Genomic DNA, 13,236 nt, shown 5'->3' on the forward strand with positions numbered 1-13,236 from the left:
GGCTGAGGGAACTGGGCTTGTTTAGTCTGCAGAAGAGAAGAGTAAGGGGGGATTTGATAGCAGCCTTCAACTACCTGAAGGGGGGTTCCAAAGAGGATGGAGCTCAGTTGTTCTCAGTGGTGGCAGATGACAGATGGTCTCAGGTTGCAGTGGGGGAGGTCTAGGTTTGATATTAGGAAACACTATTTCACTAGGAGGGTGGTGAAGCACTGGAGTGGGTTACCTAGGGAGGTGGTGGAATCTCCATCCTTAAAGGTTTTTAAGGCCCGGCTTGACAAAACGCTGCCTGGGATGATTTAGTTGGGGTTGGTCCTGCTTTGAGCAGGGGGGGTTGGACTAGATGACCTCCTGAGGTCTCTTCCAACCCTAATCTTCTATGATTCTATGACGGAGCCTGCCAAGGAAGTCTGGCTATCTTTCTACTCCTAGACCATGTGCATGGAAAGATCACAGCAGGTCTAGTCACATTGAGGCAGAACTGAGAAAGTATGTGATCTGAAAGGGTGGACGTGCCCTCTACAGGAATCCACACTGGGGCATTTGAAACAATGTTGTATACAGCACTAGAAATCTGGTGTAAGGACACAATGCTGCACTGGCTCCCAGTGTATGGACTAAGTAGTCTAAAGGCAGGCAGTTTTTGTGCCCTTGTAGAGCCATGGTCTTCCAGGGACTACAGTAGGTAATCTCTGCCCCCCCCACCCCCGATCTGCAAGCCAGCGTGCCATTGTCCAACTGTAAAAAGAAAAGGAGTACTTGTGGCACCTTAGAGACTAACCAATTTATTTGAGCATGAGCTTTCGTGAGCTACAGCTCACTTCATCCGATGAAGTGAGCTGTAGCTCACGAAAGCTCATGCTCAAATAAATTGGTTAGTCTCTAAGGTGCCACAAATACTCCTTTTCTTTTTGCGAATACAGACTAACACGGCTGTTACTCTGAAACCTGTCCAACTGTAGTCCATTCTGACCCTGGAGAATTAATTCTTTAATTTCATTCCTCCACTTCTTGGTTTTCTGGCCATAGGGGAAGTCACCAGAGACTGTGGTGACCCATGGGTAGATAAGGGAGGGGTCACCATGTCCTGAGTGTTCATCACAAGGAGGAGACGGCATGGATATCTGGAAGGGGTGGGGGAGAAGTGCCTTGCCACAGGTGGGGAGGGAGCTAGAAGGGGACCCACAAGTGTCAGTCCCATAAAGAACAGTCCTGCCTATAGGTCTCTTCCATTGCTGATTTCTCACCTGGAGACCTGACAGCTCAGGCGTTTCTGATGTCAGCAGCCCCATTGCTCCAGCTGCCCCTTGAGGGCTACATTTCCTCTCTTGGCAATGACTATTTTGCTCACCCAGTGTCTTTAATCTCTGAGGTTGTTCTGCGTATCAGGAGGATGTAGGAACCTTGCAGTCTTGGGACAGAGATGAGCATGCCCCTTGGGGGTTTGAGATTGAGTTGTCAGTGGTCAGAGAGGCCAAACTGCAAAAGACCAGTCTGTTCAGAGCTGGTCTTTACATGTGTTTAGGGCACCATTTATTTCAATTTACACCTTTCCCCTAACATAGAGCTCCCCATGCTGGGTCTTGTGCCTCCCTGATAGCCCATCAGGATCCTGCTGCCAGCCCATCTTGATAATTAAAAAGAGAGATTACTTTGCCTCCTGGGGCTTGACCCACCACTGTTGACTGCCAGCTGCCTCTGCCTGCTGCCCAGTGGTCAGAGTGAGGACTCTGTCCTGAGCACTTCCTCCTCTCATGCCAAATGCTCCTCTTCGTTAGGTTGGCCTAGCCCCATTGGCATCATGGGTAGGGTGACCAGATGTCCCGATTTTATAGGGACAGTCCTGATTTTTGGGTCTTTTTGTTACATAGGCTTCTATTACACCCCACCCCCTGTCCCAATTTTTCACATTTGCTGTTTGGTCACCCTAATCATAGGAAATTGCACCATCGTAAACAAGAGAAGAATTCAGTCCTTTGTGTTTTGTCATGCTGCCCGGTGTGAAGTTAAGAGCATGCCACCTTTGTGGGCTGTATTTCCCTGGAGTTCTTTGCAAACTGGCAGCTGTATTAAAACGGGCAGCTGCATTATCAGAAAAGCATGTGGTGCTGCCACAGTGATGTTCAGAGACCTGTGTGTACTTAGGGTTCTACTTGTACCCAGCCCATTCTTCTTGATTGGGGCAGGTCATGGCACTGCAGTAAGTGTTGAATTAGCTGAGAATAGGATAGAAGAGATTAGGTGAGAGGCTGGGGTATCCAGCTCCTTTAGAGGGATGGTTTATCTACTGTTTAATGCAGGGAATTGGCAATCAGGACTCCTAGCTTTTCCCCAGCTCTTCTGACTCGCTGTCTGACCACATGGAAAGTCACTTCCACTTTTTAAAAAAAGGAGTACTTGTGGCACCTTAGAGACTAACAAATTTATTTGAGCATAAGCTTTCGTAGCTCATGAAAGATTATGCTCAAATAAATTTGTTAGTCTCTAAGGTGCCACAAGTACTCCTTTTCTTTTTGCGGATACAGACTAACACGGCTGCTATTCTGAAACTTCCCCTTTTTGTATCTCAGTTTCCCCATCTGTAAAATGGGGATAATAGTTGTCTTTCCCATAGGGTGTTGTGATGCTTAAATTCGGCATTCTCAGAGCCCTGTACGTCAGGCACTAGAGATGTGCACAGTTTTATTTTTATGTGCCCTGTATTTTCTCCATTTTGTTGTCGTCACTCTTTATGGCAAAGAATATTTGCATGGAGACAGAGAGCAAGATTGTGAGCTGATGTAAATCTGTATCTCTTCACTGAAATCAGTGGAGCTACAGTGATTTACATGAGCTGAGAATCAGTCCCAGACTCTTTGGCTAAGGTCACCTCTGTCACAAGAAAAAATGATGGAAGATGAAGCAGTAGAGACCACAAAGTGGCAAGGGCAGCCAGCCAAGGGGTTTGAAAGTTGAGCTGTGAGCCTTCACAGGACCCATGTTTGACTTAGTTCAGGGAGCTTTTGGAGATCCTGGTGGTGAATCTTGTGTCCTTTAGTGACCTCACAAAGACTATGAGCAGGACTGCATCAATTCCCTCCCTTCGGCGATTTCTCTTTATTTTTCCCTTTTTTGCAGCATTCCTCTCAGTCTGAATGGCAAGTAACAGGATTACAGCTGAGCTACATCTAAAATAAATTGCACCAGCCTCCAAATAGAACAAAGGAGCAAAGTGCTAAATTTGTCATTTTATAAATAAAGCAGGAGAGGGAATATTTTTCAAGATTTTAAATAAAATTCCCTTAGAAATGTCAGAAAATGTTGCTAAGGAATTCATCAGGTACCAGGGATTTGCCTAATATGCCCCTCTCCCACTATTAAATAGAGGCCTGGGCTTGGAACAGGTGCTGTGGAATTGACCCACGAAATTCATTTGCTCAGCCATCATACCGCATTTCAGTAGGGATTGGGACTTGCATACAGCCGTAGGAAATACACTCCTGGGATGCACCTAACCAGTTGCAACACAACCTTTATTATAGCAGACTCTGCCCACTTTGAGCAATGCCCCAATTCACCCATAACACATACTCACACCCTGCCTTTGTGCTGTACTGAATAGGTGCTACTTACACCTGTTTTACATTCAGCACTTAACCTACACCACAGAAAGAACGCATCTGCTGAATTTTACCTAACTGCTGTCAATCCCCTGTTCCCTACTGTTGACACAGCTTACATAATGCAGCACTGAAATGAGGCGTACTAGATCTCTCACACCTGTATCTCTTTCCTTTGATCACACAGCCAGGGATCAGGGAGAGGGGCTCACATACACCCCAGAGGGGCACAGCCCCTCAAATCACCTCCTAGCACAATCACAGCTCTTCTGCGCTACACTTAACACAGTGAATGCAGCTGGAGTGCATACAGGTAATTCCCACTGGTTACTGACAGCTTCAGCGGAGCAGAGTTAAGGTTGTTAACTCTGGTTTTCCTGGATTTCAGAAGTGAGTTAGAAATACCTTAATTTCCTAGTTTTCATAACTTTTGAGTTTTGCTAAACTCAATATTCTGGAAGGCCACAAAATACCACTGGAAAACCTTAACTCTGCATTAACCAAGGTTTTTGTCAGTGAAAAAAGGAAATAAGATGGAATGGGTTGTGTGACGGTGCCCCCCATAAGGCTTTATGGAAATATGCTTATGAATATATATGACATAACTGGAATTTGTTCTATGCTACATATGCCATGTAACATATCTATGTAAAAGTTATAATCTACTGAATCTATTAATCCTATTTGAATGCATGTATCATTTTTGTATTCAAAGGTATGAATATTGGCCGTGTACTGGCTTGATTTCTAAATAACCTTAGTAGAGCATTTGGTCAGTTCCTGGAGAAAGGAATTCTCAAAGTTAAGTGCCCAATCAAGAAGCACTTAAGGAACAATGCATCTTGGAAGGCTCCAATCCACATAAGAAGTCTTCCTGGAGACAGTCCAGATACCATGTAGGCAATGGCTTCTGCCTGTAAAAACTGTGAGTCATGCGTGGACATGTGACTGGCCCAGGTGACTCCAGAACTCCATCTTGGAGCTGGACTTTGCATAGGAGAGAGGAGGGGGTCTCCACCCACAAGAGAAAGTCTATTTAAGCCTGTGGGAGACCCCTCCATTTTGTCTTCAGCTAGCTAAGGAGGTAGCCTTTCCACCGGCAAGGATACCTGAAAGAAACTGGAACAAAGGACAGTAACTACAGGGGGTGTGAGTGATTGTTGGACCCAGACTAGAAATAGACTAGTCTGTAAAAGAGAGCTTACTGGAACTGGTGAGGATTTTATCTGTATTCAGTTTGATTAGACATAGACTTGCGTGTTTTATTTGATTTTGCTTGGTAATTCACTGTTCTGTCTGTTACTACTTGGAACCACTTAAATCCTACTTTCTATATTTAATACAATCACTTTTTACTTATTAGTTAACTCAGAGTATGTATTAATACTGGGGGGGGGGCAAACAGCTGTGCATATCTCTCTATCGGTGTTATAGAGGGCGAACAATGTATGAGTTTACCCTGTATAAGCTTTATGCAGGATAAAACGGATTTATTCAGGGTTTGGACCCCATTGGGAGTTGGGCACCTGAATGTCAAGGACAGGAACACTTCTGTAAGCTGCTTTCAGTTAAGCCTACAGCTGTTAGGGGACGTGGTTCAGACCTGGGTCTGGGTTTGCAGCAAGCTAATGGGCCTGGCTCAAACCAGGCAGGGCACTGAAGTCCTAAGTTGCCAGGGCAGGAAAGCAGGGGCAGAAGTAGTCTTGGAGCTGTCACCTGATATGCCCAGGGGGTTTCTGTGATCCAACCCGTCACAGGTTGGATACCCCATAAATTCTGTAAGGAATATAAAGGACCATGGTAATGCAGATAGATCCTTTTCAAGTGCTGGGTTGATAGAGGAGGGAAGGAATGGTGAATCTGTCTTGTGTAGGTGTTGGGGTTGTGGAAGGGAGGGAATGGGGTCTTTAGTTTTCAGGCATTGACATAAAAGCAAGGCAAGAGAGACTGCAGTCTCTCCACTGCAGTTCTTAGGAAGGGAGGGGAGAAGAAGTGAGAAGGAGAAGGAGAAGTCAGAAGTGGGAATGGGAAGGAGAGTTGGCTTTCCAAAGCACATGGGTGGAGAGCTGGGGTAACTTTTCAAGGCACTAAAGAGCAACGGTAGAGGGAGGGTAGGGGACTTTTCAAGGTGCTTCTTCTATGGAAAGCCTCTCTTCTGTTTAGAGAAAAAAAATCTCTTCAAAGACAAAATGCTACTAGGCAACATGAATTTAGAACAGTTGAATGATGAAGCTGCTCATGATGAACTTGGAAAACTCAAAAGTAGGTCAAGTTTTAAACTATATGAGAACAAAGACATTAACATTTCACAGAGGAGGCTTTCTTGTTCTGGTGGTAAATTAAAAACTGGAGGAATAAATGCAAAGGCAGTTGATATAAAACTGAGTGGGAAACATTCCAACAGGATTATTGTATCACCCTGTCATGACTGCATTACTCAGGACTCTCCATCACTGAGACATGACTACATCACTTTTTCTGTTAGAAAAACATCCACCACCTCTTCTGTATCACAGCACAGTACCCAGGAGCCTTCATCACCAAGACATGACTGCATCACCTCTGCTATAGCACTGTATAGCATCAGGGAGCCACTTGCAGTGAGTGGGTGATCTCTGCTGTATTTTAGCCAAAGTATTGAGTGACTGAGTTCTTGACTATTCTGATTCCATCATGAACCTCATCATTCCTGCTGGATTTTATTTCTTTTCTTTTCAAACCATTGCCACCCATGTGTTTTCCCTCTTTTATTCACAGGTACAGCTCCCCTTGTGAACCACCAGCAAAGTCATGGCTTCAGTTCTCTCACCACATATTACTGAAGGGAACTGCCAGGTTGTCCCATTGGCCTCACTCACTGTTACACAGAGCTTGCTTTCCCAGATGTCACTCATGAGATCTGTCACTGTCATCCAGGGTAATTTGTGAGAAACAGAAGAACAAGTTTCCATAGTTCATGTTTCTTTAAACACTCCATTTCAGGAGTCCAGCATCAAATGATACCCTCATTTTCTTCCCCACAGTCCTGCTCCTTGCACACCAAGGAGACCTGCTTCGGAGACCTGCTTCCCAGATCTTGTCTGTCTCTCTCCTACAGCATCAGATTCATACTCCCTCCCTCCCTGTTGTTCTTTTCTTCTCTTTAATCCTGACTCTTCCCCTGACTCCTGGCCCTGCTGTGAAATTCCCCCATCGCTCATCACGTCTCAGGCAGACACTGCGGCTGCCCCATTCACACAGCCCCATTTCTCTAAGCAAGGTCTCTCAGGCTCTCACATGCTTGTTTTCCTGCAATTCAGAGGGTATTATCCCCTGTTATCTTGTGTTTGGGGCAGGCTCTTCCTTAGTGAGGGTCTGTTTGTCCACTAACAAGGCCCACACAAGCAAAGCAAGTTGCTTCTGGAACCTCTCTTTTGGAGGCCTGTCATAAATATAAAGGGAAGGGTAACCACCTTTCTGTATACAGTGCTATAAAATCCATCCTGGCCAGAGGCAAAACCCTTTCACCTGTAAAGGGTTAAGAAGCTAAGGTAACCTAGCTGGCACCTGACCCAAAATGACCAATGAGAGGACAAGATTCTTTCAAATCTGGAGTGGTGGGGGGGAAATAAAGGGTAAGTCTGTCTGTATGATGCTTTTGCCGGGAACAGATCAGGAATGCAGACTTAGTAAGTAATCAAGCTAGAAATGCGTTAGATTTCCTTTTGTTTAATTGCTGGTAAAATAACCTCTGCTGGAGGAAATGTATATTCCTGTTTTTGTGTCTTTTTGTAACTTAAGGTTTTGCCTAGAGGGATTCTCTATGTTTTGAATCTGTTTACCCTGTAAGGTATTTACCATCCTGATTTTACAGAGGTGATTCTTTTACCTTTTCTTTAATTAAAATTCTTCTTTTATGAACCTGATTGCTTTTTCATTGTTCTTAAGACCCAAGGGTTTGGGTCTGTGTTCACCTGTACCAATTGGTGAGGATTCTTGTCAAGCCTTCCCCAGGAAAGGGGGTATAGGGCTTGGGGGGGATATTTTGGGGGAATACGTCTCTAAGTGGGTTCTTCCCTGTTCTTTGTTTAAAACGCTTGGTGGTGGCAGCATAGGGTTCAAGGACAAGGCAAAGTTGTATTTTGGGGAAGTTTTTAACCTAAGCTGGTAGGAATAAGCTTAGGGGGTCTTTCATGCAGGTTCCCATATCTGTACCCTAGAGTTCAGAGTGGGGAAGGAACCTTGACATGGTGGCAGAGCGGTGGGATCATTTTGAACCAGAAGCACAGCAGGATTTTAAAAGGTGATTGCAGCTGTAGATTCTGTCTCTCTGCCTGGGGGACAGAGCAGCAGGCATAACAAAAGGATTTTTCTGTAGGCTGAGAACAGCTATCAGAGAGGAAAAACGAAAGGAAATTTAACGCATTTCTAGCTAGATTTCTTACTAATTTAACAGGAGTTGTAAGTCTGCATTCCTGATCTGTTCCCGGCAAAAGCATCGCACAGACAGACTGAACCTTTGTTTCCCCACCCTCCAGATTTGAAAGAATCTTGTCCTCTCATTGGTCATTTTGGGTCAGGTGCCAGCTAGGTTACCTTAGCTTCTTAACCCTTTACAGGTGAAAGGGTTTTGCCTCTAGCCAGGAGGGATTTTATAGCACTGTATACAGAAAGGTGGTTACCCTTCCCTTTATATTTATGACAAGGCCCCACATCCCATGAGAGTTCTGGAACTCAACTGAGATATCCCTTATCTTCCTCTCCAGCAGCAGGTCCAGAGAAAGAGGTGTCAGCTCACTGTCAACCCCATCTTTTCCCCTCAGCAAAAGAGGAGGCAACTCATGGCCAGATTTCCCCATTCTAGCAGTTTGGCACCTGCAAAGCACAAGGGTAGTTTTGTCTCCTATTGTCATTCCCTGCTTCTGTCTCCAGTCTCTCCTCTGGGGAGGTAGAGGTAGTGCTTGGAAAAAAGGTACATGGCAGGTCTCCTGGTTCCTGACCTACCCATTATCAGGGCTTGGATAGCAGAAATTTCCTGCAGGGAGACCGAAGGACTTGCCCCTATAAGGGGACACTATCATCTCCATCACACATCAACTAATGGGCCACAAGCTCACATCGAAAGCCAAGCAGGCAAGGAAAATGGTATGCACAAAAGAGGCTCAGGGCACCAGTGTCTCCGTTTCTCCATCCTCTTGAGAGTTTCTCTGAAATACGCATTATTCTAGCTCACACAGAGATGGACTTTTTTGGGTGCATGTGGGTAAGGGGTAGGGACTTGTTTGTTTAGCCTCCCTGTCCCCGGGCTACTGCCCTTTGAGAGAGAACAGTGTGTTCTTTGCTCCTGGCAGCCACACTCAACCTGACACAGTTGGTTTGGTGGGAGCCACAGAGCAGGCAGGGATGACTCATTCTGCCTCAATGGCTCATTCAGGAGCTGCAGGGAGAAGCTATTTATAACCAGCCCTTTCAGGTTCAGTGCAGCAGCATCTTCAACACAGGGAAAGGGGCGGGAGGGGATTTTTCAGTTACAAATATAAACACTACAGTGCCTCCAGAGGCACCTAGCGAGCAGCTGACCTCAGCCATTCCTCTATCCCAGTCCCTTTGCCCAGCTCTCTGCCTGTGTTCTTGTCCCACCTTGGGCTCTGCCCATAACCCATGTGCACAAAACACAGACTCTTGCCATTAGTCTAGCTGTCACCCATTCTGCCTGTCAGTGATCCTAGCAAACTCACCTCACTCTGTCTTGTCATTGAAGCAAGTTTCTTCCCTGGATGGTCTCAAACAATCGTCATACCAACAGGAAACCCCATCTAAAACCCTCTGAGGTAGGGTTTCCAACATTGTATTTAAAAAATGAGGAACTGTTTTCTCCGCATACCCGCCCCACCCCTCCTCCTGATACTATATATTAAAAATAATTAATAATAAGCAGTTCTTGTAGGAGCAGGGTTTTATAATTGTACTATAAGAATAGAGGTACTAATGTATGTCTTGATTTCATTTTAAGAATGACCCTCTGGGACACTGGTAGGAATGCATCTGACAGACTGCCAGTGTCTATACTGATGTTAAGGCAGGGACAGACCAGAACAATCCTTATGACTGATTATAGTCACCCTTTTGTTTTAGGATAAGTATATTGTCTACTATGGTTTCCTATATGTATTACAAATTAGGCACTCTAGTTAAATATACATTTCTTTGTTTTAAGGTTTAGTGAGTATAAGACAGGATTTTGTATTATATCTATGATAAATAGATTAGAGAAATGTTGAGGGCCTGAAGCCCCAATGTGAATTGTTTTAGTTATAAGATTTAGCAAGACTTAATTTGCAATGTATTCTGCATACCTTTGAAGATTTCTGTGAGAGACTGTTTTGTGTAAATGAGGAATGCATGCATCAGGAAAAGATAAGGTGTGAAAGCCATCACAAGTGTCCAGATGGTCAAGGAAAAAGTGAGAGACTTGGAAACACCAGGAGACTATCAGAAATATCCATTGTATCCGTGAATAAACATGTTAGCAGCTTTGAGGACATCAAAGGTGAGGCAGACACCCCCAAAGGCGAGACAACAAATAGGAGATAACGATGGGAAGCCTGACAATAACCATCGAATGATAAAAGAAAAGGAGTACTTGTTGCACCTTAGAGACTAACCAATTTATTTGAGCATGAGCTTTCGTGAGCTACCGCTGACTTCATCGGATGCATACTGTGGAAACTGCAGAAGACATTATATACACAGAGACCATGAAACAATACCTCCTCCCACCCCACTCTCCTGCTGGTAATAGCTTATCTAAAGTGATCATCAAGTTGGGCCATTTCCAGCACAAATCCAGGTTTTCTCACCCTCCCCCCCCCCCGCCCCCCCCAAACTCACTCTCCTGCTGGTAATAGCCCATCCAAAGTGACCACTCTCCCTACAATGTGCATGATAATCAAGGTGGGCCATTTCCAGCACAAATCCAGGTTTTCTCACCCCCCCACCCACATACACTCACAAACTCACTCTCCTGCTGGAAATGGCCCAACTTGATGATCACTTTAGATAAGCTATTACCAGCAGGAGAGTGGGGTGGGAGGAGGTATTGTTTCATGCTCATGCTCAAATAAATTGGTTAGTCTCTAAGGTGCAACAAGTACTCCTTTTCTTTTTGCGAATACAGACTAACACGGCTGTTACTCTGAAACCATCAAATGGTAACAGCAGAAAACCCCAAGATTAACACCACTTAAGGACTAATGATTACAGGATGACATTGCAAAATGCATGGACTCAAATGGCAATTTACAACTATAAAGATAGGGTGTTTTGCCATGGAACTCTGGGCTCAGTCCTGCAAAACCTCAGAGCATTGGATCGCGACCGACAGAACCCAGCTCCTCACTCGTGTTCAGTCTAACTGGCCATTAGATTGACTTGAGCTACAACAGACTAGTAACTATAAAAACATCAACTGGCAGGACTGTGTGCATAATGTGTGTGTGTGACTGAAAAGCATATGCTAACTGTTGTATTTTCAATAAATATGGTGTATTTGCCTGCTTTCTTTTTTAAAAGATCCCGTGTGCTTTGTATAGCATAACACTCTCCTACATTCACCATAAGTATTTCTTGCTGCTTTTTGCAGCACTCAGCAACTCCAAATCTTGTTGTACAGAGATGAAAAAATAAGGGATGTCCCTTGTAATAAAGGACTGTTGGCAACCCTAGAGTGTCCCTTGTATAAGAGCTAATGCTGTAATTTATGGGATTCCTGAGTTATTTTCCTGACCCTGCCACAGACTCAATTTCTCCATATGTTAAATGGGGACAATGATACCTATCTTTGCTCAGCATATTGAGATCTATGGATGAAAAGCACCCCCATGTTGTTGTTTTACCAAAGAAAGGGGCACAGACTAATAAGAAATCACATCCTATAATAGCAGGGGACAGCATGTTCAAGAGAAATATTTTCTATAAGCATCTACCTGTCTAGATCTAAATACTTCTGTGGCATGCATCATGGAGATTCTGAGCATGTTTCAGGATTCTGAATTTTTATGTTAAAATAAATGGTTTTGATTTGTCTGTTCTCTAAGATGCTTTTGAAGTCAAGTCTGCAACAACCCCATGAGCTCCTTTTGCCTTGATATTGAGTGTGTCCCTGACCATACTCTTAAACCAATGTACATATTGGGAACAATGCAGAGATCAAAGAGCTGCATGGCTCGCATCATTCTGGAACCCCTTCCCACAGATTCTGCACTTTTCAGCTAGCTCTGCAGAATCACTTCACCATGGGCCTCCTCTCTTTTCCCATTCTCACCTCTTTGTTTCTCATGTCCATTCCCACCAACAAGACCACTGCTCCTTCATTGTGTATAGCCATTATACAGTGCCAGTGCCTCCATAGGCCATCTGGCACATCCACAGCTGCTAAATCTATACCAGCAGGCCATCTGCTCTTCAGAGTTCCCCCAGCTGCCCAACTCCCTTCACTGCTGCTCCCTTACCTGGCTGCCTTAAATCATTGCACCCTCAATCTTCTGGGCTTATTGGCCCTTTTAGTAGTGTCATTTCGTTAATAGTCTTGGCCCTGACGCCATAAGATAAATAACTATATGAATAGCACACACTTATAAAATAGCCAAACAGTGATGCTGCAGGAATCATTCCTTTCCCAGTGTCCAACTATGAAGTTTCTGATGGAGACCAGTAAATGTTAAAAGACCTTGTATTCTTCAGTGGCTGACCAGGGCTTGCATTGGGCTGATGAGCAGTGGTATGGCAGATCAGCACATCTCTCAAGCTGCTATCTTCTTCCAAATCTCAGCTTTCACTTTTTAAAAAAATCAGGGCTCTGTCTACACTTAAAATGCTGCAGCAGCAGAGCTGCACTGATGCAGCTGCACCACTGTAGCGCTTCAGTGAAGATGTTCTTTGCCAACAGGACAGAGCTCTCCCTTCAGCATAAAAAACCTACCTCTGCAAGCGACAAAAGCTTTGTCTGTGGGAAAACTCTCTCGCCAACAGAGAGCTGTGCACACGAACGCTTATGTTGGTGTAACTTACGTTGCTTATGTGGAATAATCACACCCCTGAGCGACATAAATTTTGCCAACATAGGCTGTAGTGTAATCCTAGCCGACGTGCTATCTGCACCAGGAGTTAGGTTGGTATAACAGCATTGCTCAGGGGTGTAGTTATATCAACATAAATTGCTAGTGTAGACCAAGCCTCAGTGTCTGTCTGTGGTGGTTGTAAAGAGAAACTAAAAAATGTGAAATAAGTAACTGATGCAGAGGTGTTTACATGAACCTGCAGAGAGGTTGGGACAATATCTCTGATAGATGGGAACTGCACCATTCATTTCAGTGAAGTGTTAACTCAGATGACTAGTGATGATAAATTAAATGTCAACACTATTAGCTATTTCATTTCTCGACTCATCTTGCATAGGCCATGAGATGGTACCCGGAGCTGTCCTTGGCCCATGGTCGCAGGATTATCCTTTCCAACAGTTATCTTGCCCATTTCCCCTTCTCTGCTCTGGACACGAGCTGGCACTTACCTCACCTATTTCAGACCAAGTACTCCCTGCATATCTCACCATCTTCTCTTTGACTTAGGGTTGATGACACTCTTCAGGAAAGCTCAGGAGTTG

General features: G+C 44.6%; 1 protein-coding gene across 1 annotated transcript in view; it reads left to right on the top strand.

Moving 5' to 3' along the window:
• The first annotated feature begins 3,831 nt into the window (after positions 1 to 3,831).
• Positions 3,832 to 13,236, top strand: part of CABP1 (calcium binding protein 1) — a 57,742-nt gene continuing 48,337 nt past the window's right edge. The window contains exon 1 of the mRNA XM_043529437.1: positions 3,832 to 3,909. The gene's annotated coding sequence lies outside the window, so the exon portion shown is untranslated. The remainder of the gene's footprint in view (positions 3,910 to 13,236) is intronic.

The sequence above is a fragment of the Chelonia mydas genome, chromosome 15 (assembly GCF_015237465.2).
Source record: "Chelonia mydas isolate rCheMyd1 chromosome 15, rCheMyd1.pri.v2, whole genome shotgun sequence".
Lineage (NCBI taxonomy): Eukaryota > Metazoa > Chordata > Testudines > Cheloniidae > Chelonia > Chelonia mydas.